The 7,130-nt window shown below is 36.7% G+C and overlaps 1 non-coding gene across 1 annotated transcript; it reads right to left on the bottom strand.

Moving 5' to 3' along the window:
- Nucleotides 1-3,210: 3,210 nt before the first annotated feature.
- On the bottom strand, nucleotides 3,211-3,282 carry TRNAY-GUA (transfer RNA tyrosine (anticodon GUA)). The gene has a single exon. It is a non-coding gene; the product is annotated as a tRNA-Tyr (tRNA).
- Between the last annotated feature and the right edge of the window lie 3,848 nt (nucleotides 3,283-7,130).

Below are 7,130 nucleotides of genomic sequence, written 5' to 3'. Positions count from 1 at the left end.
ATTAAATTATCGCACAAGTTCTGAAGAATTGCTAATATTCATAGGAAAAAAAAAAAACATCACAATTTAATCCGAAATCAAATTCCAATCTTAAATACAGAAAACATATTAAAAAACAGAACTTGTCTTTCTAATAACACGTTTCCATTATCACTAACTTATATATTAGGCTGCAGACTGAGGATTCATGCCATGTCCTTCTGCAAGTAACCGGAGACTTCATTACAAATCATATTGTAAGAAGAGATTGTATCTTACTGTACTGAAAATCAAAGTATTTTGAAATAATCATACCGAAAAATTATGTACTAAATGCTTCTTCCGAAATTATATATCGCATAGGTTCTACAGGATTGTCACGTTATTAATCATATTATGCTGGAAAGAAACGTAGGGCCTACACGCAAATAGTATACATGAAATAAAACCTTATAATGTAATATGAATGAAACATCGAGGCTGACGAGAAGTGGAGTAACGCAAGTAGGAGATAGTTCAGGGAGTAGTGATGAAGGAAGAGGGAAAAACAAGGTGAAAAAACAGCATGACTTAAGGAAATGGTGTGGAGGGGAAATAAATTGTGAGAAAAGAAAACTAAGACCTAAAAAGTAGCAATGTGGAAAAGTGAGTAGTGAAAAGTGCAAATAGACTAATTAGAGATGTTGAGTGAGGGGAAATGTGTCATACAGGAGGGAGTTATAGTATTTTTGGTATAATAATGGGTTAGGAGTAAACTTGTGGAAGAATTGATGACAGACAAGAAAAGACTAGTGAAAGAATTGCAGTAATAAATTAAAAATAAGTAATTTCCTAAATGACTTGTACGTGAGGCGTGTAAAACGGTGAGTCGGCACTGTATACTAATAATGTGAAGTGCCGCCTCACCAAAAAGTACATTGCTTGAAGACAAATATACATTCATTCACATTCAATATGAATGAAACTTCTAATCTTAGATATAGGACTGCTTACAATATAAATTAAAAGCGATCCTGATGAAACGTTTTGATGATCGCTACACGTTATACTGTAGATTGAGGATTCATATCACATCTGTCTTGAATTAACGTGTTTCTTCTTTACAAATCACATTGTAGTAAGAGATTGTACGTTAGGCCTATTGTTCCCTACTGTTCTGAAAATCAAAGCATTTTGAAATATTTACACAGAAAATAATTTAATTATCGCATATGTTTGATAAGAATTGCCACGTTATTAACCATATTTTGCTGAAAACATAAGTAGGTCTACATGGAAATAATGTGCATAAAATAAAACCTTATTAATTTAATGTGAATTAACTTCCAATATTAGATACCGGTATATAAATGTTTCGATGATCACTATAGGCCTACTGCATATTAGGCTGTAGACTGAGGATTCATGCCATGTTTTGCTTGAAGTAAGCGAAGGCTTGATTACATATCACATTGTAGGAAGAATTTATATTTTTTGTCCCTTGCTGTATTTTTTAAATACACTGAAAGTAAAGTTTTACTAAATACCCCTTCCGAATTTTAGTATCTCATAAGTTATATAATTATTGCCACGTTATTAATCATATTGTGCTGGAAGTAATATACATAATAGCATATAGCCTTTGTTAATTTAATGCCAATTAAACTTCTAACCTTAGATTATTTAATAAAAAGGATGCAACTGATCTTTCTGATGAAAAGTTTCATTGATCACTAAACGTGAGGCTGCAGACTGAGGATCCATGCCATGTCTTGCTTGAATTATCTGAAGACTTGATTACGGATCACATTGTAGGCAATACCTACGTCACAGCGTTACTTTTAGATATTTGTTACAGATGTAGATTGATCCTGCTCACATTTCACGCGCTTTGTTACCCACTAATCAAGTCACAATTAGCACGATATTAAATGCATCGATTGAAATAGATGTCCATAACCGTAAAGGTAATTGGTAACCATGAAAACGTAACAATATCATTTCGACATACTGTGTTGTGTATTTCAGCGCTCTACGCTTTGGATAAGCCGACACATAGATGGGAGGGTAATATTAAAATGTATTTGAGAGAGGTGGGATATGATGCTACGGACTGGATTAATTTACCTCAGGATAGGGACCGATGGTGGCTTATGTAAGGCCGGTTTCTGTGAACGCCATTTATAAGTAAGTTGGCTAACAATTTAAACAAGGCGAATTTCTTTCTGTGCGATTTCACCGAATGGAATGTATCGAATACAAATTATACAAACGTACGGACATATATGAATATATCATACGCCTGAAATACGAAATTTTCTTATTTAGGTCTGATATGTGGATACGATTTAATAATTTAATTGTGCAATTTGTACCATAATTCATGTTGTGTAACTTTGTATCTTGAAATAAAATATGCGGTATTGCAATCTCTTTGTTAATGACAAAATTAATGTTGTCTTACTAAACAAATGAAAAATATTTTACAATTAATAAAGGAAAATTTTATGAAGTATGAAATAATTCTTATACTATGGAGCTTCGATGTAAAACAATAACGTGATGTACTAAAATTCTTTTCACCCAACCCAGGTATGGGACTATTGTTTGAAACTTGAGGTACTATCCCCAAATGAATAAGATTATTTATGCTACAGAAATATTATGCATCATGTAAAGAAGCGAACTGTGAAGGAATCGCTGCGGTTCGCAGGCAGGTCTGCTTGGGCTCCGCGGGCTAGCGGTCTCGGTGTCCGTTGGGCTAGAGTTCATTGCCTCGAGCTCGAACTCTGAAGCAAAAGTTAACGAGGACCGCGGGTACTGCTGTACAGGTGGTCGGCGGGAGGACCTCGGTTTGCCCGTGCTCAACTCTTGGCCTAGCGAAGAAGTCCTGTGAATCAAAGTTCACGTGTTCCAAGATGAAAGTGGAAGCAATATTGATGTTCTCAGCTATGAACATGATGACTTCTCAACATTAGCTATTAATGTTCTCTTTCTTCTTGTGGTCCTACCGAATACAATTTAACTTTGTAGCTTATGATTTTCAAATACAGGTTAATGTTGTTATGTTTACAGTATGTTTGATATCTACCCACAATTTGTTCTAGTTACCGTTGCTTCAGGATGTAGACTACCTTTTTAACAAGGTATCTGATATATATTATTTTAATGTACCGAAGTACATATGATATTTCCATGCAGATATTCTGCGTCATCATACGATGAAAGAGTAATGGAACGGAGAAAAATTCTCTCCGGCGCCGGGATTTGAACCCGGGTTTTCAGCTCTACATGCTGATGCTTTATCCACTAAGCCACACCGGATACAACTCCGACGCCGGTTAGAATCGTCTCAGATTAAGCTCCAACTCTTGGGTTCCCTCTAGTGGCCGCCCTCTGCACTACGTCATAGATGTCTATGAACGCAGGACCGAAGTCCACACATGTGCTGAGGTGCACTCGATATGAGTGACTAGTGGGCAGGGATCCGACGGAATAAGCGCCGTCTTAAATCACGAAGTGATTTACGCATATCATATATATTATTTTAATGTACCGAAGTACATATGATATTTTCATCATACGATGAAAGAGTAATGGAACGGAGAAAAATTCTCTCCGGCGCCGGGATTTGAACCCGGGTTTTCAGCTCTACGTGCTGATGCTTTATCCACTAAGCCACACCGGATACAACTCCGACGCCGGTTAGAATCGTCTCAGATTAAGCTCCAACTCTTGGGTTCCCTCTAGTGGCCGCCCTCTGCACTACGTCATAGATGTCTATGAACGCAGAATATCTGCATGGAAATATCATATGTACTTCGGTACATTAAAATAATATATATGATATGCGTAAATCACTTCGTGATTTAAGACGGCGCTTATTCCGTCGGATCCCGGCCCACTAGTCACTCATATCGAGTGCACCTCAGCACATGTGTGGACTTCGGTCCTGCGTTCATAGACATCTATGACGTAGTGCAGAGGGCGGCCACTAGAGGGAACCCAAGAGTTGGAGCTTAATCTGAGACGATTCTAACCGGCGTCGGAGTTGTATCCGGTGTGGCTTAGTGGATAAAGCATCAGCACGTAGAGCTGAAAACCCGGGTTCAAATCCCGGCGCCGGAGAGAATTTTTCTCCGTTCCATTACTCTTTCATCGTAAGGTATCTGATGTTTACGTGTCGCGCGGATAACTGTAGAATCGCCGTCTGTACTCGTATTTCCGGACGATATTTTCAATGTGTTCTAAAACGTCCGAAAGTTTGAATGATGTGTTCTAATGATTTTTTTGAAAACGGAAGTGCCACACTTCCACATAATTTATTAGTACTCTTGGCCAGTCGACCTGGTTGGCGAGTTGGTATAGCGCTGGCCTTCTATGCCCGAGGTTGCGGGTTCGATCCCTGGTCAGCTCGATGTCAAGTGTGCTTAAATGCGACAGGCTCATTTCAGTATTCAGTAGATTTACTGGCATATAAAAGAACTCCTGCGGGACAAAATTCCGGCACATACGGTGAGGCTGATATGTCTTCTATTCCTTTTCAAACGCTCAGTAAAGATACATTTTATATGCAATAGTAATGTTACTTTTTAACCTAGAATTGCATATTTTAAATTGCTTGAAAAGGAAATACAGAACATTACCATTAATTATAATTAACACAACTTGAAACTGAATTTGGTTATTTACAAGAAGTCGTCGCTGAACGATTCACATTATTTCCAGGTTAGTTGAATCAACTCATCTAGTGAACGATATAAATCTTTAAAATACTAGGTGTCTCTCTCCCTTGTTACTTGTGGGCCATCCCAAACCCCGACCTGCACCCCTAAGAGCGCCGGTCCTTATATACCCGTCAGTCAAGGCCTTCTGACAAATAAAAGCAATTGACAAAGATACCTCAGTCATGACAACCTCATAAAATATCCTATCAATTGAATAATCGATCTTGCTACGTACAACATAATTATAGTATATTATTATATTATTACCCATTTCAGCGAGTACTGACGACCACTGCAAAATACGATAATTTGGTCCAGGGAGTATTCTCTTTTAGCACAAGGATGATTTATGTAACATGTTTCTAAATTATTAGTCTTTTAAATACCGGTACATTCTTTAATAAATCACTGAAAAACAAATGTGAATATAGGAAGTGGAGTGAGTACGAAATTATTATTTTTTGGCGCATCATTTTTACGTAAATAACGAAAAATAAAAAGGGATTATTAGAAAGTAAGTACACTGCGTTTGTCAAATGCGCATCACCATGCTTTCGAAAAGGCACTTTTAAGTGCCCGACACCCCGCTTTTTTCATCATGTGCTACAAATCGGATCATCATCGGGGCTTGCAGCCCCGATACCCCGCTTTCTACGTCATGTGTTACACGTCGGATCATCATCGGGGCTTGCAGCCCCGATACCCCGCTTTTTACATCATGTGCTACACGTCGGATCATCATCGGGGCTTGGAGCCCCGATACCCTGCTTTTTACATCATGTGCTACACGTCGGATCATCATCGAGGCTTGTAGCCCCGATACCCCGCTTTTTACATCATGTGCTACACGTAGGATCATCATCAGGGCTTGCAGCCCCAATACCCCGCTTGCTACGTGCAAAACAATTATATTATATTATTACCCATTTCAGCGAGTACTGACGACCACTGCAAAATACGATAATTTGGTCCAGGGAGCATTCTCTTATGGCACAAGGATGATTTATGTAACATGTTTCTAAATGCTACGTACAACATTATTTTATTATACTATTATTACCCATTTCAGCGAGTACTGATGACCACTGCAAAATAAGACAGTTTGGTCCAGGGAGCATTCTGTTTTGGCACAAGGATGATTTATGTAACATGTTTCTAAATTATTAGTATTTTAAATACCGGTACATTCTTTAATAAATCACTGAAAAACAAATGTGAATAAATAGGATGTGGAGTGAGGACGAAATTATTATTATTTTTTGGTGCATCATTTTTACGTAAATAACGACAAATAAAAACTAACATGCCACATAACATTATTTTAAGAAATACAGGAAACAAGCATAAACAATATTCACCATTCTTAATGATCGGGGGATAGAAGAAAAACGTATGGAATAGAAATTACATACAAATGTGCGTGTAATAAACAATAAGCAAACCATCTTCGATTAATCATTTCAAAACAACGTGAATATAGCGTGGACTGTGTAGGAAAATAATTTCTTATATGTTGCTTCCAATGTGCATCATTGTTAACTTATGAAAACAAATGAAAATTAACATGGCATATGAACACTATTTGAAGAAAGATAGGAGATATTAAATAATATTCATCGTTCTTAATGATCTTTGGATGGAAAATAACAATGAAATAAGTATAAAATAGAAATTACATATAGGTGAGCATATAAAAAACAGTAAGTAGAATTATTTATTTGATTAATAAGCTTAAATTACTCCAGGTTTAGTGTGTTGTGTAACAATAGACAATGGAATCGTTCACAGAAGTGAACTATAAATGATGTGAATCGTTCAGTGCATCCATCTTGTTGTGTAACAATAGAAGTGAACTATAAACGATGTGAATCGTTCAGCGACGACTTCTTACAAATAACCAAATGTTCTTATTGTGACAAAATGTGTATTCAAAAATATCATGCTACATTTCATGAGCGGAAAATTCATGGATTGCCCTCTAACTCAGCTCTTCATGAAAGTAATGTAATTTTACTTGTGGATCAACAGAAGAATTATGTAATCATTTGCATACAGTACATTCTATTACAGTTGATAGAGAGACTGTAGAATTTCAAAATAGGAACCAGTATGATAAATGGAAGTGTAATATTGAAAAGGAGTCATTTTCCAAATATACTAAAGTTAAAAGTTTTTCAAATTTGAAAGGGTGTACCCATGAATATTTATCATGTCACAGATCAGGCTCTTACATATCTAAAGGAAAGGGTATCAAACATCTAAAAATACAGGGCACGAACAAATTAGATATGTAATAGCCTGATCTGTGACATGATAAATATTCATGGGTACACCCTTTCAAATTTGAACAACTTTTAACGTTAGTATATTTGGAAAATGACTCCTTTTCAATATTACACTTCCATTTATCATACTGGTTCCTATTTTGAAATTCTACAGTCTCTC

Source organism: Periplaneta americana, chromosome 15 (assembly GCF_040183065.1).
Source record: "Periplaneta americana isolate PAMFEO1 chromosome 15, P.americana_PAMFEO1_priV1, whole genome shotgun sequence".
Classification (NCBI taxonomy): domain Eukaryota; kingdom Metazoa; phylum Arthropoda; class Insecta; order Blattodea; family Blattidae; genus Periplaneta; species Periplaneta americana.
This window is presented reverse-complemented; position numbering and strand designations above follow the sequence as displayed.